At 41.4% G+C, this 22,577-nt stretch overlaps 1 long non-coding RNA gene across 1 annotated transcript in view; it reads left to right on the forward strand.

The window, feature by feature from the left end:
- Window positions 1-22,577, forward strand: part of LOC311521081 — a 126,014-nt gene that overhangs the window by 102,263 nt on the left and 1,174 nt on the right. Inside the window, exons 3-4 of the long non-coding RNA XR_014711774.1 lie at window positions 9,668-9,785; window positions 21,403-21,478. This is a non-coding gene — a long non-coding RNA (uncharacterized lncRNA). The remainder of the gene's footprint in view (window positions 1-9,667; window positions 9,786-21,402; window positions 21,479-22,577) is intronic.

Raw genomic sequence — 22,577 nt, forward strand, 5'->3', positions numbered from 1 at the left:
TGAAGTGAGCTGTAGCTCACGAAAGCTTATGCTCAAATAAATTTGTTAGTCTCTAAGGTGCCACAAGTTCTCCTTTTCTTTTTGCAAATACAGGCTGCTACTCTGAAACACACATATATAAGTAACAGTTCTTCTCTTAAACTAAATCAGGATGATTGTATGCTTAAAATTTCACACTTCTTGCATTAGATGATTTCAGAGGATAGGCAAATTAGCAAACAAAAAATTAACTTCATGATAAATATTCTGTGTTCTATTTTTCTATTCATATTTTACGGATCTTTTTTCAAAAACTAAAATAATATATATATACATGTAACGTAACAATTTTGAAACATATTTTAAAGCATACACACACATGCTTAAAAAGTACATTAAATGAATGTTTCAGTTTCAGAGTCAACCACTCAAAAGTTAAGAAATGCCAGAATGAATATAGCCTGTGCAATTTTAATTCAACCCCTTAGTGCTTGTGCATTACAATATAGTCTCTAATTATCTGATCACATGCTCTTCTTCCCTGCACCCTCCCCGCCCCCTACCCCCCCAGACCCTTGCCTCATTCAGTGCACAGGATGAAAGGTATTCATTCAATGGGTTGCTATTTAATATTTTTATCCTTATCATTTAATGTGTGGCCTGTGCACTATTTACTGCACACCATCCAAACCCTGCACTGAATACAGAATTACTCATTTCTCCATGGGCTTTTTCTGTGGCACTGTCATTGTAGTGCCCTGGGGACAGAGTTTTAAAGTTATTTAGGCACGTAAAGATGCAGATAGGTGCCCAGTGGGATTTTCAAAAGCTCCTAGCTGCCTAACTTTGATTTCACACTGATTTTGAAAATCCCACTGGGCACCTATCTACATCTTTACATGCCTAAATACCTTTAAAAGTTTGGCCTTTAGTTCTTTACAAGCATTAATGAATTTATCTTCACAACACCTCATGAGGTGAGGTGCTATTATTATCCCCATTTTACATATCGGGAACTGAGGCAGAGGTTAAAGCATTTTGGGTGCCTAATTTGAGAAGCCTAGGACTTGATTTTTCAAAGTATTTTGCATTTTATAGCACATTATACATTCAAAGCACAGCTTCCAGTGCCCTCACTTGCAGCTGAGTGCTCAGACCTTAATCAAATCAGACCCAAGTTGGGCACCCAGAAAATGAGGAACCTATAGCAGCCACCTGTAAACAGTTTGTTTACACTGACTTGCCCAGCATCACATAGGAACTCTGTGGCCGAGGCAGGGATAAGATCCAATGAGGCAGGGTGGCTTTCAACTGCCTTAACCCTGAGACCATCATTTTTCTTTGTGTATTTCCCTGCTTCATTCACTACACACCTTTGAACTTCTGCATGACAGTAGTTTCAGTGACTACACATCCTTGATTCATTCCCTGTTCATAGAATGAGGCAAAGCTCCTGTGGTAAAACATAGTATGTAATCATGTAATATATATATTAGCAAGTATTAAAAGTAATATTTGATTAATGTACATTTTGGCATCTTTAGGTTTTGGGCAACATTCACAAACCAGTCTCATTATTTGTTAACTTTTTCATTATTGGATTATAACAAGCAAATAAATGACTGCCTATGGATTGGCAAGTGATGTTGATATAGGATATTTGAGCTAGAATGCCCATATTCAACCAAATCATGCAGACCTATTTCTAAAATATGTGAATTCATGAATATCAAAAGTCTCATGTGTCTTTGAATTGAATCAGAGCACTAGTATTTGTGTAATGTTTGCTATTTTAATTCAAATATTCTACAGCTAATATTAAAATAACATTATGTTGTCTTCAGCATGGTGGCCACTGCAGCAATAGGCCCAGAAAAGTTAGCTTTAATTTTAAAATCAAAACAAAAAAAAAGGGAAGTCACTTTATTTACAGATATATTTCAGAGTTTAATCACAAAAAGAAGTGCTTATTGCCAGAACTTTCAGACTACTAGGCTGAGAACTATGGGTACAGCTTTCATTTTAAGGGTCAGTTGTTGTTATAACTCTTATTCCTCAGAGGTTACTTTGCCATCTGAATTCACATCTGTCTGAAATTTGGCAGTCAGGTTGTTAATTCAGTGCATATCTATCTTCCTTCTACATCATTTTTAATTCTAGAATGAAGAGATGGAGTTCACTAGCTACTTTTTTTTACTCTTTTACCTTAAAGTTCTTTTAAACCCTGAGATTTTACATATGCAATCTTATCTCAATCTTACTTTTATAATCCTCATGCTTCTCTTATCTTGGACACTTCTGTTCTCCCTTGATTTGTTATCTCTTGTTATATTTTTATGACTGATATAGGGGTCTGTATCAGTCCTGAAATACTTGTTTCCGTGTGAGTAGTGCTTATGCATGCAAACAGTGCCCTTGACTTTTGCAGGTGAGTAAGGACTACTCATGTAAAGAAAGGTGTCCAGGTCTGAGTCTATTATGTCATTATTATCATTATTTGTACAGGTTTCAGAGTAGCAGCCCTGTTAGTCTGTATCCATAAAAAGAACTGGAGTATTTGTGGCACCTTAGAGACTAACAAATTTATTTGAGCATAAGCTTTCGTGGGCTACAGCCTACTTCATCAGATACATAGAATGGAACATATAATAAGAAGATATATATACATACAGAGAACATGAAAAGGTGGAAGTTGCCATACCAACTCTAAGAGGCTAATTAATTAAGATGAGCTAAGAACTCCAGTCATGGACTAGGGCCCCATTGTGCTAGGCATTGTACAAACAGAACAGAAAGATGATCCCTTATCTGTTATAAATAATAATCAAAAAGAAAAATAGCCTTGCTAAGGAACTGAACCAAGACTCATAAGATCTGCATTCAGTTCCTAGCTTTGCGGTAAATTTCCTGTGTGACCCAGACCCAAGTCACTTAATCTTTCTCTGCCTCCTGTTCCCCATCTCTAAAATGGAAATTATAATTCCTTTCTCCTACCTTTCATCTGTCTTGTCTATTTAGATTGTAAGCTCTTGTAAGCAAGGGCTGTCTTTTACTATATGGTTGTACAATGAAGCCCGGATCTTGATTAGTGCCTGTAGGTTCTTTTGTGATACATCTATTTAATAATAATTATAATGATTAAGAAGGTACTCTGGTTACACTTAGACTGCCTCTTTCGCTAATTTTTAGAAAGTGGCTGTACTAATTTTTCATAATTGAGAGTCACAATGAGAGAGAGAGAGAGTGAGAGCTCATTGATTTATTTTTAAAGGATTTTATTTTACTTTTATTGTGGGGTCTCTACTCCTTTTCTGACTGGTTGCAAAAACATCTTCCTCTCTGCTGCTGCTGTCACAGAGAAACATCTTGCTGTTTCCTGTAAGGAGCATTGCTATGGAAGTTGTGAGGGAGATAGTACTTGCCTGAAGGAAGAAGACTTATGCAGCTAGACGACCGCAGGGCTAACTAGTGTGAGGTGAGAACAATGCTGGTCCTTCCAAACGACCAACAGCCATTCACAGGGAGCAGTCATGGGGAAATCAAGAACTGATTTCACTCCAAACATTCAATATTGCTGCCTAAAAACTTTACATTTACCCTGCCATTCTACTCCACATCTGCTCCTTTTGTGCTGCTGTCTGGTGCATCTGCATTTGGATCTACTAGAGCTGTACATCATGTGTTGAATTAAAAAGGAACATTTTAAGATATTTCTCTAAAGTAACAGACACAATATCTCTGCAGATATCTAACATGGTCATATTAAGGGCTGTTATAACTTATGATGTCAATATAGTCTTATAGTAGAGATACATGTACTTTTGGGCCAATTCATCTCACACACATCAAGGTATGAACTAGTGATATGTCACCTGTGTTAACATCTTCCCTAAAGTGGATCAACAATTTCCATGAATAAACCAATGCTTCAATAGTTAGTTCCACATAACTACGGCAGCTCAGCCTCAAGATGGCAGCTATTTTCCTCATTCCAAATGGTCCAGAAAAATCTGTGCACGCTTATAAAATTATAAAGATATAGAAACTAACTGCAGCTCCCCAGGTCTCTCTCTGGCTTGGAGTCCATTTCAGGAAAAAATAAACCTGATTACATGTATTTCCCGCAAAATGAGGGCACCAAAACAAATACACTACATGGTTTACAAAAGTCTGCTGCTTCATGCTTTATTGTGACTTTTTCACCTTCCAGGAGCACAGAGTCCACACAGAGAGATGACATTGTCCTTTTGAAATTAAGATGTTCTTGACTTAAAAGAGAAAATGTTAGATTCCTTCTGACCCCCTACAAAGGAAGTTATTAAAAGAACATTTTTTTTTAGTGCTTGTGCACTGAGTTAAACCTGCCCTAGGTCAACAGAGCAAATCATCTGGTCAGGTTGAAAGTGTTTGGTCACAGGTTGTAAAGAACAAGGCACATTTCTAACACAGAAGACTCTTGAAATGCATTAATTAATTCATGAACACGTCACATTTGAAGAGAATTTGTCTTGTTGAGTAACTTCTTGGATGAGAATAAATGGCTTCGCTATTCTACCATATCAACTTTCTAAATATCAGCTTTCTAAATATTTATTACAGGGAACACAACAGAGTGCATATGGCAGAGCAAAATATGTCCAGGAAGCTATTCACTTAGAATAAATATATAATCCTTCAAGGAGAAGCTGGCCTTTTAGTAAGGTTGACTACAGAAAAGGCAAGAAGGTCACACTCATTGGCCCTGATTCTTAACTGAGTCTAAGTCTGACCTTGGACATTGAAGCTGTACTTAACTGGGGTGCAAAACTGAGACTGCAGTATGACAGGCTGTTTTGTTTTTATTTTTTTAAATATAGGTTGTAGGGAGAAACAGATAAGAGCTGTGCTGAAAAGTAAGGGTATGTCTTCACTACCCACCAGATCAGCGGGCAGCAGTCAATCCGGCGGGGATCGATTTATCACGTCTAGTCTAGACGCGATAAATCGACCCCTAAGCGCTCTCCCGTCGACTCTTGTACTCCAGCGCCACGAGAGGCACAGGCAGAGTGGACGGGGGAGCAGCAGCAGTCGACTCACCGCGGTGAAGACACCACGGTAAGTCGATCTAAGTACGTCACGTAGCTGAAGTTGCATAACTTAGATCGATTCCCCCGCCTTGCCCCAGTGTAGACCAGGGCTAAGACAAATGTGTTATGTATAGAACAGATCAAAAATTTTTGTTTACATCTTTTCTTCAATGAAAAATGGCTTATTTTTGAAACTGAAAACTTTGGCAGAAAGCTACCATTTAAAAAAATATATGTTTTGTCAAAACCAGAAATCTGTTTGTTTTTTTAATATATATTTCCCCTTTCTCCTGCTTTGTCTTTCTGTCCCCACAGAATAGAAGAAATTATATGTGATATATGTTTTTACTTTTCTTTTTTCTTTGGGGTTTTTTTTTGTTTTGTTTGTTTGTTTTTGCATTTCTTCCTTTGTAACTTTGCAAAAGTGTGGGCAATTCTGAAAAAGTGGCCAAAGGAAAAATGATGAAAAAGAGTAAAAATAAAATTCAACCTGGACATCATTCATTCTGTTGCATTCTGTGGCAGAAGGAAAAGGGGGAAGAAAGAGGATAAAAAAACTATTTTGAAAAAGTTTAATGACAAATTTTAAAACAATGAAAAATAGTTGTGTTTTGGAATGGAAATCAGTCAAAATTTTGAAAAATTTCCCGTCCCCCCCCCAACTCTAGCTACTCAGGAGCGTGGATCTGAGCAGAGTACTGGAATCTGCAGTAATGTAGGAATGTTTTCTCACAGCCTTTCCATGCTTTTTCCTTACTTCTTGTTCTTGTGAGACTAATAATATTTTTCTAATGTAAAGGAAGCATTGGCAGTTTGCTCCCAATGGACTGAAAGTACCAGAGTGACTACACATGGAATACACATGGGGCAACTCCTGGCCTCCCCACCCTGTGCTGTACTCAGAAAACCCTGACTGCATCAGAAATGGCATAGTCCGTCTTTGCAAGGGACCATGATGCAAGGGGTGCATTCTGGTGAAGTGTGCTTTGCAGGATTTCAGTATGTCCTAGCACACAGAGGGGATTGGGAAGGGGCCTCTGATTCTGAAATAACCTAGTTTCATCAGCTATTTATCCCTGTTCCCAGCGGACAGGGCACAGCAGGTTCAGGAGATGCTGGAACAGAGGCTGTAACTGGTAGGGGCAAGTATCCTCGTCACAGTCCCCGTGAAAGTCCTAAGCGTACAGCAGATTTACTGGACTATGTGCTAAGAGAATAATTTGGGCCTTCGGGGACAGGAATGATTCTCTACATTCATAGGATGGGTCAAATTCCTTCTCATTTTCTATTCCATTCCACAGAGCTTTTCTTAAGGAAAACCTAGAGGATTTTAGTTCCCTTTGAAATTGTTCGGTGGCTTCAGATAAATAGAATCTTGTTCCCATATAGCTCATGCCACTTAAAAGGAAACAGTAGGCCTGTTGCTCAGATAAGTAAACTGAGGTTTCAAAAGATAAGAAGCACTTTGCACCATGAATATCCTCATGAACTTACTGAAAAATCCATTTATTTTATTTTATTTTATTTTACTTCAGATTCCTGGAATGAAAAAAAATGGATACAGATTTCTTTTAGTTCTTTTTGAGTCATTGTGTGAGAGGATCAGCCTGGAAATTATTTATCTAAAATATGAAGAAGGGTTGCAAAATTCTGTCGCAGCATATCAGTGAAGTGAAAGGCATATCACATACACCTGCGTGTTGACGTACCACCTCGGCAGTCTGTCAAAGGACAAGCTACATTACCATGCATATGCCACTGCCTGTGAAGTATATCAGAACTGAAAACAAAGTATCAGGCCATTAACTTAATTGCTGTGCTTACTGCAAAATATTAGCAAAAAGAAAAGGAGTACTTGTGGCACCTTAGAGACTAACCAATTTATTTGAGCATAAGCTTTCGTGAGCTAAAGAAAAGGAGTACTTGTGGCACCTTAGAGCTGTAGCTCATGAAAGCTTATGCTCAAATAAATTGGTTAGTCTCTAAGGTGCCACAAGTACTCCTTTTCTTTTTGCGAATACAGACTAACACAGCTGTTACGCTGAAACCTGCAAAATATTAGTTTGCTTTTTGATCTTATAAATCAAAGGAGGAGAAACTGGAAAAGAAACGGGAAAATTCCAAGGCATAAATTCCAAGTACAACCTACCGTTTCCTTCTAGCCTATGGAATATTCCAGAAAAAGTCCCACTTTGAAACAAAGGGTCCATCCTTGATAATAGAGGGAAGAAGGCTGAGGTTGATTTCTGTGCTTTAAAATGTATCTTAACTCCAGCTGTTTGTTATAAATCAGAGGGGCAATATACTTCTGCAGCATGGTATGGGTTTTAACAGAGGTTTTTACCATCTACTCAAACAAGATCAAACTATTTTCTTATCAGCTGGGGAGTACTGGGTTATTAAAGGTAGTGTTGATAGTATAGACAGTCCCTTTGATGGACTATTTAAGTGGTCCAATTTAACCCTTGGAGCTTATTATCATTAAGGGTCCCAATTTTCAGTCTTAGGTACCTAGGATAGGATTTTCAAAAACACTTATGGGACTTTGAAGTGGGAGTTGGGCATCGAACTATGTTAGCAGCTTTTTAAAAATCCCACTTCTAAATTTTAATTCAAGGAACCTCATTTTATATTGTAGGTACTGATGGCTGAAAATTGGACTCATGGTGAATAGGGTGATGAGATATAGTCACATCTTTACTATGGTTATTGTTAATCTGGAGACAATTTTCTGCAAAACAATGTGAAAAGGGAAGCAGCTGATCAGTTAAATCATTGTTGCTGCATCAATACATGAGACACACTAACCGAAAGAGAGTCCTAATGTAAGTTACTTAAATAATAATAGAATAAAAGGTATTGTCTTCAGAACATTTGTATAATTTAGGGCAAAGTAACAGCAAGGGTCACAAGGAACAGTAGAAGTCTCAAGAGAAGTATTTGCTTGTTATGATTGTAATTTATATTTACGTCACTTAAGTTGTCACTGACTCACAAAAGCCATACAACAGCTGAGTCATCCTGGATAATAGCCAGAATCTCCCACACACAACCTGAAAAAGATCATCTCTTATGGAATATACATGTATTATAACCTCCACCTTTTATTCATTTACCTAAAAGGTATTCTTTGTCATCCAGAGCCTAATTATGCAAGGTAAATAATATATAACATCCAGGTTTTCTCATATCAGCCTTGCAACATTATTAGCCTACAAGCCTTAAAATATGTAGTAGTCACATAATTTACAGTATGTAAGTGGCCCAGTATACTCCAGATATAGAGAAAAATGCTGGATTGCCAAATTAGTTAAACTTCATATAACATTCTTATCAACTAATCCCTGTAATTTTGCCTATTTTAGTGTTAAATTAATGTTTGTACAGCCACAATAGAAGTTGTTTTATAAAATGGCCTGGTATTGATGTAGACATCAAGAAATTTATAGAAAGCCCAGAGTTTTGTTACCTAATACACGAACATCATATCTCAGTAGACTTGAGTTCAAACTATAATTTTAATCTGCTGTGAACAAGAGTTTAATGATCTCATATTAGTCGCTAGCTATGTACATCACAGATCAACTGCTCAGATACAATTGGGGATGCTTGGCAGCTTCCTGTCAGTGATTCCCAAAACTGTATGTAATTCCTGAGCCTGGATGCACTAGTGTAACTGAGTGGGGAATCCTATACAGTGCCTGACTCACTTTCATGAATGTTACATTCATTCCATTTAAAAGCAGAAGGCAAAATAAATCTATAGTTGAATCACATACTGCAATGTAAGTGAGAGAGGGAAGATGGCCTAGCTGACTGAGCATGGGACTGGGAGCCAGCCAAGCACTCATGTGGCTCTGCCACGTATTTGCTGTATGACTCTGGGCAAGTAGTTTAAAACTCCGTCCTCCATTGACTTCAGTGGGACCAGGGAAAGGTGATTAACCTATCTGTAGCTCAGTGTCCTCCTGTGCAAAATGTGAAAAATATCCTCAGAAGTGGTGTTTTCAGGGATAATTAGCTTGTACAGTGTTTTAAAATGTAAAGCTCTATATAAGCACTAAGTAGTAATCTCTCATTGAAGAAAACTTGAAGGATTTCCAACTGCTGTCAATTACACAATGCAGTCTATCATCAAAATTATCGGAGTTTAAAAGTGGTTTCACTGGTAACTAGCGGAAATAATGTGTTTAAGCCACGTATCCAGGGCTTGGTAAAATGTTTGTCAGATTAGTAACAAAAGCTGTTTCTTTATTGTCAGCACTATGTACCAAGTTCCACGTTCTGTATTTCAGGTTCTGAATAAGCGGGGTGACGCTGGATCTAACTGACAATGGAACATCGCAGTAGATGAGCTTAAGAACTGCCACAACCTTTTAGAGATTATATTGGCAAATATTTAAGTATGTAAAGTGTCCTTTCATTAACAGGCTGGCAAATGGGTTTCTAGAATCTCATAATCTCCTTTTTAATTACTGTATATTTATTGGATTTTCACACAGAATTGCAAAACGTGTCTCTAATAAACTGAATACAATCAAACACATCTCCAGAGAACATAAGAACAGCCATACTGGTTCAGATCAGTGGTCCTTCTAACCTAGTATCCTGTCTTCGAACAGTGGCCAATGCCAGATGCAGAATGAAAAGAACAGTCCCAGCTTCTGGCAGCCAAAGGCTTAAGAACATCCAGAGCATGAGATTGCATCCCTGACCATCTTGGCTCGACCTATCCTCCATGTACGTATCTAATTATTTTCTGAACACAGTAATAGTTTTGGCCTTCAAAACATCTCCTGGCAACAAGTTCCACACTGTGTGAAGAAGTACTTCCTTTTGTTTATTTTAAGCCTGGTGCCTGTTAATTTCGTTGGGTGACCCCTGGTTCTTGCGTTATGCGAAGGAGTAAATAACACTTCCTTATTCACTTTCTCCACAGCATTCATGATCTTATAGACTTCTATCATATCCCCTCTTAGTCATCTCTTTTCCAAACTGAAAAGTCAGTCTTTTTTAAACTCTCCTCATATGGAACCTGTTCCATACCCCTAATAATTTTTGTTGCCCTTCTCTGTACTTTTTCCAATTCTAATATATCTTTTTTGAGATGGGGTGAGCAGAACTGCACACAGTACTCATAGTGTGGGCATACAATGGATTTAAATAGTGGCATTATGATATTTACTGTCCTATTATCTATCCCTTTCCTAATGGTTTCCAACATTCTGTTAGCTTTTTTGACTGCCGCTGCATAGTGAGCGGATGTTTTCAGAGAACTATCCACAGTGACTCAAGATCTCTTTCTTGAATGGCAACAGCTAATTTAGACCTCATCATTTTGTATGTATAGCTGGGATTATGTTTTTCAATGTGCATTATTTTGCATTTATCAACACTGAATTTCATCTGCCATTTTGTTGCCCAGTCACCCAGTTTTGTAACTCTTCACAGTCTGTTTTGGTCTTAACTATCTTGAATAATTTTTTATTTTCTGAAAACTTTGCCACCTCACTGTGTACCCCTTTTTCAAGATAATTTATGACTATGTTGAACAGCACTGGTCCTAGTACTGGGGGCCCCACTATTTACCTCTCTCAGTTGTGAAAACTGACCATTTATTCCTACTCTTTGTTTCATCTTTTAAGCACCTGCCTTAAGCCATCAGTAGTGTAAAAGCAGTATTAGGGTAAAAGAAAAGGAGACAAAAAGAGGAATTGTAAGCAAAAAAAGTCAATGTCCTATTTTATACAAGAAAAATATACTCAGTCAAAAATAAATGCCAGACATTCTAAAATTGCAGATAAACTCCAAGTAACATTTCAGCATTACTGTATCATCCATGAATGGTTCCTGCATAAAGGGGTATCTTGATCTAGTGGACTGAGTGTGTAACAAGGAAACATGACACATGAGTTTTCTTCCCATATGTGTTATGAATGATGTGTTATTTTGGGCAAGTCTCTCCTGTAAAATAGGAATAATAATGCTTACTCATCTTTAAAAAGTGCTTTGACATCTAGACAAGGAAAGTGTTGTAAAAGTGAGAAACGTCATTAGTACAGTAGTTAGTATAGTTAAACCACTTCCAAAAAATCTATAATCTAGCACTTACCATAAAATCATCAGCATTTAGATTGCATCATGCTGTAATATTGAGGGGGTGAGCCAGTTCATTACATACCGTAGCAGAATAAAATATGAAGTAGACACCAACTCTCCCAAGAAGCAAACACAGAGAAACAACAGAAATCTGGATTTAAGGAAACTTGTGGCAGCTGTCACTAATCTGAGTTGAACAAGGCATTCCTTAATAGAAGTGAGGGCAGTGGCCTGCTTCTTTTGTAAATAGCGATGATGACATTGATGTCCACTAAACTGAACATTTTTAAAGTACTGGGGATGATTTAGAGCTGTGTGTGCAAATCCCATGAAAGAATTATGGGATTAGAAAAGTGTATGACTCCCCACATGACAACTTGAAAATGTTTTCCTTCTCCCCACGTTCCAGCACTGCAGCTGCTGTGGCATAGTAACTCAGAAAGTGAACACTGTGAGTTACATTTAAGGGTTAAGAATGCTAGCAAGGACTTATGATCTATGTACAGTCTCCAGGGAGAATAAACAGACTACTCCATGCCAAAACACTCCAAAGCTGTGCTGCCAATGAGCAGCGTTACAGGAAAAGTACCGGTGCTGGAAATGGAGAAGGAGCAGAGAACAGTAGAGGAATAGAGAAATGCTTCCAGTATTTCAGCTGTTATATTTGTTTCTCACTCTTTCATTGGAATATCTCTTCTGTTTTACAATATAGACATCTAAGGAAATTGTCTTAATTTTAAATTATTACGAGGTCGAGTCTCTTGTGCTGCAGGTAGAAGCCTTCCATGTAACTATGAATTTGGCAACATTCTGACAAAGACATTTTCTGATTCTTTAGTATGTATTAAGCACAAGGAATCCAGATCTGAGCTCATTTTCATAAGTGCCATAGAATATCAGGGTTGGAAGGGACCTCAGGAGATCATCTAGTCCAACCCCCTGCTCAAAGGAGGACCAATCCCCAATTTTTGCCCCAGATCCCTAAATGGCCGCCTCAAGGATTGAACTCACAACCCTGGGTTTAGCAGGCCAATGCTCAAACCACTGAGATATCCCTCCCCCCCAATCTTTGTTGTTGCCCTGCCACTGATAAACGAACAGTTTTGGTCACCTTTGCTCTTTCCTGCAGAATAGTGCTTGTCAGGCTGTAATTAAATATAAAAATTAAATCTTTCCATGTGTGAAGGTTTGTGAAAACAAATTTGTCTGTTCTCTTTGCATGGGTGGTAATCCAAAAAGAAAGATCTCTGGGATATTTTTCTTGCAACCAGATGCAGATTGTGATGAAGATGGTGGGGTGTGCAAAGATTTACAAGATTACATATTAATTCAAATCTAGATTCTCATAATCTACATCATTTGGATTAGCTATTTAGAAACTATTAATCAGTCATAATATCTGCTGCAACTGGTGTATGCAATAGGGGTCAACACAACCTTGAACATGAACAAGGTATTGTTTTTCATTGTGCAGATCTTTCCCACAAGCAGTGAAGTAGCAGCATCTTGCCAACCCGAGGAACAGAAGAAAACAGTTTATGGGGGGGAGGGTTTGATTGTATTGGCCTGGGAAGGGCCATGACGACTTCATCCAAACAGCCTTTTCAAACATAGCAGTACATGTTCTCACCTGTGTAGCAATTGTTTGCATAAGGTGTGTGAATGAGCTGTATCTTTGTTGAGAGATATGAGCATTTCTGAAGTATTATGTAATAATGGCATTAGTGTGCTCCTCTGCATGCATAATCTCAAGTCAAAGCAGAACTGAGTTTGAAGGCTAAGAATTGAAGTTGAGGGAGGATGGAAAGAGCTTAAAACTCAGCTATGATCAGTAAATTACATTAGTTTGTTGAAAAACTGCTTTGTAATATAACACTTGACACTTCTGCAGTATCTTCCATCCAAGAATTTCCAAGTATTTTCAAAATATGTATTAATTAAGCCTCCCAAGAGAAATATTATTATCCCCATTTTACAGATAAGGCAGAGACATGCTGAGTGACTTGTCAAAGGTAAAATACGAAGTCCATGATGGAGTCAAACCTATATCTCCCTGTAGTTTAGCCACAAAACCATCTTTTCCCTCTCTTAAAAATACAGCTGTTCTCTTCTTTATACTTATGTCATCTGCAAAGAGATGCTGATAAGGAGAGAGACTAGAAATGAAAGCTGCTGCTGGCTTTAAGTACTGGGGTCTTACAATAACCATGATTTAAAGATGCTCAGAATTAGATTTTCAACCTAACGTTGCAGATTGAAAATATATAAACACCTAAACATTTAGGTGATTATCTGAAATGAATTTGTTTTATGCAAAGAAAAACTAGGCCTTTTGAAATGGGTGAAAAAACAGAGCTGGATCCACTCCAGTGGTTAAGGCACTCCCTTGAAATGTGTGAGGCCCAGGGTCATGTCCTTACTCTGCCTGAATTGGAATAGAGACTTAACCTGGATCTCCCACCTCCCAGGTGAGTGCCATAACAATGGGGTTATTGGCTATTCCAGGGTGTCTTTCTCAAAATTCCATCCTGGACCTGAGAAATCTTTCTGATTTAAAAAAAATTGTCAAAAAATTTGCAAACAGCTCTAGTCTGAAATACACCAAGTGTTATAGACAATATGGGTCCCAATATTGCACAGGTGTTCACTCCACCATTTGGACGGCACTTACACCAACCTAGGTTAACCACCACATCATTTACCTCCAGCATGACAGCACCATTGCAGACGACAAGTGCCTGCATAATAGCGCAGATAGTGCAATTAGTACTGTCCCCACAGTGCTCTTCATACCAGAGCACAAATACACACTGCTTAGGGGACAGGTTTTATGCTCTTCTGGCCCAAGAAGGTCACACTTTTCTTAAGCTCTTTACTTGTACAAGTAGCAGAGATCTCGTAGTGTGCTATTTCTCACTGGTATCCATTTCTTTATGATCGTTAGCAAAACCACTTTTGCAGCATGTCTCAGAAGAAGCTATTGTATGAGCATGCTGCCAGCTGCGTCTTGGCAGACATCTGGGCAGCTGTGCATATCTGAAGCAAAGAGGTGATGCAGTCCCAGCTGAACTCTGTACTTTTAAATGAGGTGTCCAAATGTTTTGCCGAACAGGCTATCATTCATTTGGAAAATCAGTTCTGGGAGGAAATGAATGGGTTGTAGATGCCCATAAAAAGAACCACGGTGCCAATATCTGCTCCAGCACAGATAGGTGGATTCTTTTGGACAGAACCAAGATACTTTGGACAGCACCAAGGTACCTGGCACCAGGTTGCTGAAGAACTAGCAAGGGGCTAGTAGCATGGGGCACGGGTCACTTGCTGGAGGATTCTCTGCTCCTTGAAGTCTTTAAACTACGATTTGAGGACTTCAATTGCACAGATATAGGTGTGAGGTTTTTTTTGTAGGAGTGGTGGGTGAAATTCTGTGGCCTGCGTTGTGCAGGAGGTCAGACTAGATGATCATAATGGTCCCTTCTGACCTAAATATCTATTAATCTAAAACTAGCAGGAAGGGAGAAGAATACTGCCTCAGTGGCCTTGTGCAAGCCAGAGATGGGGACTAGGAACCTGGAGGCTTTGTCAGGATCCCAAAACCTCTGCAACAAGTCTCTGACTCTGGAATTTCAACTGAGAAGGTGCAGAAGGAGGGAGAAAAGAAGAATTCTTCCCAATGCATATTGCTTTTTGTTACCTTTACCAGCCAATGGCTGGTTTAGTATTCTCAGAAGCTGAGGAAAAAGCTTTCTGAATTTTTATGAACACTACCATTTTGGTTGTGAAATGAAGAGATGACTCATCACACGATGGCAGAGGTCACTTTCCCCTCCAGCTCTGCCACCACAGCACAAGTGGCTGCTTCCCAACCCCTCTTTGGTCCCTCTGGACACTGCAAGGTTTGTCAGCCCTCTCTGCACCCCTCTTCCAGCACTGTCCTCCCATGATAGGCTGTGTAGACCATTGTTCCAAGCAAGACAGAAGTTCATAGCAAGCTATTCAGAGCAGCTGAGTGAACTATGCCATATGACCTGCTTAAAAATGGTAGCCAAGAATGGGAAAAATCTGTAAAAGTCAAACCATGAGCAAATATACTAAAAATCTCATAACAAACTGTCGCCCAGCAAACACAGATAGAGCAAAGAGGAAAGAGGGTGTTGAATCATGGCTCTGTCCAACACCTTGCTGCAAGTCAGCAAATGTGGGCCAGCAGCTGAGCAGAGAAAACAATTTTTCAGATTTAATTGCCCTCCAATCCTCTGAAGTATTCTCGGAAAGTCTTTGATAGAGCCATTGCTTTAGTTTGGTAGTACTATTATTAGGTGATGCTGATTTTCCTATACCCCCACTGAAGCCTACTATAGTTTTCCTGTTCTGGAGTGCATCATTTCATATTACCTGTGATAATAACTTAAATAAAATTTATCACCCTGGCTTCACACTCATTTGAAAAGGGCCTTCCTTTTCCTAGACAGAGGCATAGATCAGGAATCTTTCTAAAAGTTAAAAATTTTATTAAAGCTAATGTTAAAAAAAATTATGTAATACATAGGTTGAGAAAAGAGTGTCTGTACATCCGGATATAGTGCTTAGATTATCCACAAATCCAGAGTTTGTTTTTAAAAATCATATGATATATAGAGTACATAATCAGCAATAACCCAAATTTAGGTGAATACATTTAAGAATAGTTTAGATATTAGCATCCAAGTATTCGGGTACATCACTCATGAGAAATTGTACAGAGATTTGGCTGTGGAAAGCAAAATAGATCAATGAGTGGAGATTGTCCCTCAATAATTGAGAATTAGGGTAGGTTGTCCATTTAGAAAATACAGTCTATCAGGGAAGTATTTCATTTACTTTCCTTACTGTGTTTCTCATCGCTTCTCTTCTGCTGCCCTGCCTATGCAAGATGTATACCAGTTCATTGCTGGCCCTCTGGGGAAGAAACAACCACTTCTTCACCAGCTGCCGGATGGTGTTGTCTGCCTTGTTCAGAGGAACCTTCACCATGGCAGATTCCCTCAGGACAAATGAGATATGGGAGATCAGGAAGGTGTTCAAGGCATTGATCTTCTCCCACGGTGCCAGGAGGGAGGAGTCGATCCTGGCCACATCTCGTAGGATCTCTGTGATGGTATCCTCAGGTGTCTGCTGGATGCAGAAACCCGGGGGCATGCTGATATGTTGATACGCTTGCCTGTCCTCGAGGAAGATCATAGCTTCACTCTGGATCTGAAAAGACGTCACCTGGACTGAGTCCCTTCTACTGCCATTGATATGCAGGGATGCGAACTTCCCAGCTTTGAAGCGGAGTCCCATCCAGTTGGCAGCCTGGCTGGTGATGTCGAGCATTTGTTGGGAACACTCGGGGTGGCTGCGATTAGGACCAGATCATCTGTGTAGGCCAGGATATTCACGCCGTTGCCATACAGGTCAAAAAAGCCAAGACTGCTGGAGATTGCTCAAATGAGGGGCTCCATGGCTAAGTTGAAAATGATGGGACTGAGGGGACAACCTTGCTTCACACCGCTATGGATAGGAATTTCAGGTGTCTCTCCTTCCATGGAGTGGGTGGTGGTGGTGCAGCCTTCATAACGTTCCCGGATCAGTTGGAGAAAGTTTTCAGACATCCCAAACTCTCGCAGCGTGGCAAAAATGTGCTGGTGGGGCATCGACCCAAAAGCATTAGCCAGGTCAAGCCATGCTTTGGCACATTGCCTCCGTGTCCTCCTGGCCATGTGGATGTCAGTCTGAAGGACAAAGTTGTGTTCAGATCAGCCTTCTCATGACATGAAGCCTTTCTGGGTGGAGCTAATGGCTCCTCCATTCACCGACCAGTCTGTGATCCTAGCCGTGAGGCAGCTGGCATACAGTTTGTACATGATGGAGCAGAGAGAGATGGATCTCCAGTTGCAGGGGTCGTCTTGCTGGCCCTTCTTGTAGATGAGCACCATCATAGACTTCTTCCAGGAGCTGGGAGTACAGTGGAACTGTTTGCATTTGTTGAAAAGTGCAGTTAATACCAGGCAGCTGTTTTTTCAGGATGTCATAGTAAATGCCATCTTTTTCTGGGGCTTTGTTTTTCGTCTTTGTAAGTCTGGTCTCTACTTCCCGTAATGTTGTTGGATCATATTAAAGAAGTTCTGTATTAAAATCACAAATGAGTTTGATTCCCCATAGTTTAAATTCCAGGGTATTACTAATTAAGAGGTCTCTTAGTTTTTGGTACTGTTTCTCTCCCTCTGTGTGTGAAACTTGCAAACTGCAAATTGTGTTAGTACATTCTAAGACAGAGTCTGTTCTCAAAGCAATTCTTTGTAACAACAACTACTCACGCAGAGAGAGACTCAAAACAATACTCTGTAACAACAGAAACAGCACCCAGAGACTCCCCGCCCTTTTGTTGTATTCATCTCGCTTTGTTAACAATTGTGATTAAAATAGAGATAGAGGATGTATGTGGGAGGAAGCTTGGTGTGGATAATAACTGAATGATCAGGGAGGTGCCAGCCTAAGAATCCAGTGTCCATCGGCTGAAGAAGGCATCAAGTGGAAATAACCAGAGGACCCCCGGAGGGCAGACTGGAATCCACCCAACAGCCTCAACGATGGGAGAACCAAAGAACAAGATAACACCTGGCAGCACGGAGCCGTCAGGAATGTGCTATCTGCTGATTGATTCAGCAACAGCATGATGAAGCAATTCCCATAGACTGGCATAGGAAGAAACTCCTATAAAAATGGACTCTAGAAACTGAGAACTTTGGGGTCTGATTCTGCAAACCAACTTCCAGGAGCATCAGATGAGCATCTGACAAGGCCCTGCTCCCTTCTCATGTCCAGGCCACCTGGCCAGTGGCTTGGCATGAGCAACTCTAAGGCTGGTAACTATGATAACAACCTTGCAGAACCTGTGTGTGTGTGTTTGTATGAATGAATATGTGAATAAATATGAAATTGAATGGAATGTTATAGCTCTAACTAACTGCTTACTATGAGTCTTTCTGTATTCACAATAAATGTGGCATTTTGCCTTTTCACCTTTCATAGAATCATAGAATATCAGCGTTGGAAGGGACCTCAGGAGGTCGTCTAGTCCAACCCCCTGCTCAAAGCAGGACCAATCCCCAATTAAATCATCCCAGCCAGGGCTCTGTCAAGCCTGACCTTAAAAACTTCTAAGGAAGGAGATTCCACCACCTCCCTAGGTAACGCATTCCAGTGTTTCACCACCCTCCTAGTGAAAAAGTTTTTCCTAATGTCCAACTTAAATCTTCCCCACTGCAACTTGAGACCATTACTCCTTGTTCTGTCATCTGCAACCACTGAGAACAGTCTAGAGCCATCCTCTTTGGAACCCCCTTTCAGGTAGTTGAAAGCAGCTATCAAATCCCCCCTCATTCTTCTCTTCCGTAGACTAAACATCCCCAGTTCCCTCAGCCTCTCCTCATAAATCATGTGTTCCAGTCCCCTAATCATTTTTGTTGCCCTCCGCTGGACTCTTTCCAATTTTTCCACATCCTTCTTGTAGTGTGGGGCCCAAAACTGGACACAGTACTCCAGATGAGGCCTCACCAGTGTCGAATAGAGGGGAACAATCACGTCCCTCTATCCGCTGGCAATGCCCCTACTTATACATCTCAAAATGCCATTGGCCTTCTTGGCAACAAGGGCACACTGTTGACTCATATCCAGCTTCTCGTCCACTGTCACCCCTAGGTCCTTTTCTGCAGAACTGCTGCCTCACCATTCGGTCCCTAGTCTGTAGCGGTGCACTGGATTCTTCCGTCCTAAGTGCAGGACTCTGCACTTGTCCTTGTTGAACCTCATCAGATTTCTTTTGGCCCAATCCTCCAATTTGTCTAGGTCCCTCTGTATCCTATCCCTCCCCTCCAGTGTATCTACCTCTCCTCCCAGTTTAGTGTCATCTGCAAACTTGCTGAGGGTGCAATCCATACCATCCTCCAGATCACTTATGAAGATATTGAACAAAACCGGCCCCAGGACCAACCCTTGGGGCACTCCACTTGATACTGGCTGCCAAATAGACATGGAGCCATTTGATCACTACCCGTTGAGCCTGACAATCTAGCCAGCTTTCTATCCACCTTATAGTCCATTCATCCAGCCCATACTTCTTTAACTTGCTGGCAAGAATACTGTGGGAGACCGTGTCAAAAGCTTTGCTAAAGTCAAGGAACACCACGTCCACTGCTTTCCCTTCATCCACAGAACCAGTTATCTCGTCATAGAAGGCAATTAGATTAGTCAGGCATGACTTGCCCTTGGTGAATCCATGCTGACTGTTCCTGATCACTTTCCACTCCTCTAAGTGCTTCAGAATTGATTCCTTGAGGACCTGCTCCATGATTTTTCCAGGGACTGGAAAATAAGATCCTGCTGGTTTTTATTTTATTGGTATAACAATGTAAAGTCTTGTTCCAGGGCCTCTGCACAGTCAACCCGAGGTAAAGGATGAAGGCACTCTGGACGCTGCACGTCGTTTTGAGCTACAAGGTCAAATACACCCTTGAAGTATGAGAATAGTATCTCTGAGGGGATTGCGAAGTAAGATGAGGGCCCATTGAGGATCTCTCATAGCCTTAGGGCAGTTTGACCGGTAGAGCTTCTGGATCTGATGCTGCTGCTGGGTCATAGTGGCGACTGATGTTCCTTTTCCTGGCCTCTCTCCTGTGGTGGTGGTGGGTGTTATGTCTCCATGCAGGAGTTCTGTGAGCAATCGGTGTGTTCTCCTGAGTTCCCTTCCCTCAGATATGCTTTCTGCAGACAAGTCTTTAGTGAGTCTGTCTTCAAGGAGGTCAGAGTCATCGAAGGAGGCTGTCCTTGCCAACTTCTCTATCCAAACGGCTTGCCATGTTGTGGCAGCCCTTCCCAACGGCTGGTGCTCCTCTGGCTGCTCAATCTCCACAGGCTCAGGCAGGGCCATCCTTAGGATTTATGGGGCTCTAAGCAGTACTATTAAACTGGTGCCCCATGCCTGACTTGGGGCACAGCCACCACCCCCACCCACAGACCCTCCAGAAGAACACCCCTCCTTCCCATTGCTGACATACACTGGGCTTTGTATGCAGCAAACACTGTAGCAGCCCGGGATCGCAGCCCAGGGCAGGTAGGGAGGGACGAGGCAGCAAACAATACTGAACCACCTGGCCCACCTCATAGCGGCGGAGAGTCACAGTTCCCTGCAGAGACCCCCGTATCCTTTCCCTCACACAGAATGCATGGCACTGGCGCATTCGGCTCTGTGAATATGGCCTCTGCCTAAGGAGACTGCAGCGCATGCTGGGTGTATGGGAGCCGACTTGCTCTTACCTGCTGTCCCAGTGGTACCTCAAATTTTTGGGTGCCCTACGCAGCCGCGTATGCCTAAGGATGGCCCTGGACTCAGGCTGGAAAATTGCTGTGGGATTAGCCTGTTGCCTGTTTTCCTCCCTGTGTTGAGTACTCCGTTTGGTCGGATCTTGAGGTGTGATCTCTGGAATGAGGGCAGTGTCTTCCCTTACAGATTTTAGGTCAGCCCTTGCCCTTTTAGGAAGGACAGTTTTGGAAGCAGCTGTACTGGCCCTTTTAGGGCTGCAATCTTGCTTGGGAGTTTCTGGAGTGATGCTGATCCTTCTGTGGGTGAGTTTGCTCTGGGGGGGTTTTGATGCAGTGTCCGCCTAGGGGTGAGGTCCCCTTGCGTGGTCCTAGCAGCGGAGATAGCTCCTCCACTGGCTGGGTCTCACTGGGTAGCCTGTGCGGTGATGCTAGCTCTCCCGAGGACAGGGTCCGGTGAAGTTACATGTGCGGAAGCGCTGACCCTTCCGATAATGGCATCGTGCTGGACGTTCTGTGAGAAAGCACTAAGCCATTTGGAGATGGCATTGCCTTGCGTAAGCTGCAAGGAAGCGCCAATCCTACTCTTGGCGGGGTCCAATTTAGGGATTTTTGAGGCAGCACTTACTCTTTCAGTGGTAGTATCTTGCTTGGTGGTCCCCAGGACAGGGGTTGTCCTTCTCTCAGTAGATAGTTGGACCACCTTTTCATGCTCTGGCTCTGGGGGGGAGTTGGCTGGGATGCAGTAGCCGAAGTATGTGGGCAGTCAGAAGCCAGAGCTGGAGCATATGGTATGTTTCTGCATTCAGAGCAGAGATGGGGTGTCGGCAACATAGACTGGTAGAGTTTGACTCTTCTGATGTGAGATGTCCTTTGCACGTGACTTGATGTAACTTACATTTCTTCTGTGTCTCAAAAGGCAGGTCGCAGAGGACACACTGGAAGGCGATTTGCTTGCTATGGATTTTCTTGAGGTCTCTGCTGAGACCACTAATGTATCCTTGGATCAGATAGCAGAAGGGGCAGAGGAGTGTGTCCGTAGAGATGGGATACTGGAGATAGATGCAATTATTCTCCCTTTCTTCTCCCTCTGTTGGATGGGCTTCACTTGTATCAGTGGACTCGCTAGATGGTTCTTCTTGATCTGGGAGAGTAGTATGGAGAGGTTCAGCTGGGCAGGTATCTAGTGAGGTGTTGAGGTCCCACTGGGTGGTTTCTGAGGAGAGGCTGGTCTCTGAGGAGAGGCTGTTTTCACCGGTTGGGGTACCTTTCAGCACAGCAGAACAATGACCAGCATTAGGATCCTGGGCAGTGGAGGAAGTGGGAGAAGTTCTCCTTATAGCATCCTTCTCCTGAGAAGCAGGTGAGATGATGATGTTTCTCCAGGCTGTGATGTCCTGGAAGGCCATCCTTGAGGTGCAAGATCTCCCTGCAGTAGTGTCTCCACAAGTTTTTTTCAAGGAGGCGCTGCTTTCCCATTGATGCTGCTCATCTGCAATGTCCTGGAAGTGCTGAGGGTCTTCTTAGAGCGTGTTCTTCTGAGGGTGTTCCCAGATGGGCACTCCATGGAGCAGCAGCGGTCCGAGCAGCTGTTGAATGTTTCTTTGGAATTGGCAAGGGAGTGATCGTCTTCTCAGTCTGTCCTGGAGTCTCCAAAGCAGAGGCAGTAGAATCCATCTTCAAAGCTGTAGTCTTCCTCAGGATAGCAAGTTGAGTCTTCTAGAAGGTGCAGTTTCTGCCTCAGTAATTAAACTGATAAGAACAGATTTAAAATTTTTATTAAAGCTAACGTTAAAAAAATTATATAATACTCAGATTGAGAAAAGAGTGTCTGTACATCTGGGTATAATGCTTAGATTATCCACAAATACAAAGTTTGTTTTTAAAATTCATATGATACATAGAGTACATAATCAGGAATAACCCACATTTAGGTGAATAGATTTAACAATAGTGTTTAGATACTAGAATCCAAATACTCAGGTACATCACTCATGAAAAGTTGTACGGAGATTTGGTTGTGGAAAGCAAAATATATCATTGAGTGGAGATTGTTCCTCAGTAATTGAGAATTAGGTTGGTTGTCCATTTAGA

Source organism: Lepidochelys olivacea, assembly GCF_965140295.1.
Source record: "Lepidochelys olivacea isolate rLepOli2 genome assembly, chromosome: 5".
Lineage (NCBI taxonomy): Eukaryota > Metazoa > Chordata > Testudines > Cheloniidae > Lepidochelys > Lepidochelys olivacea.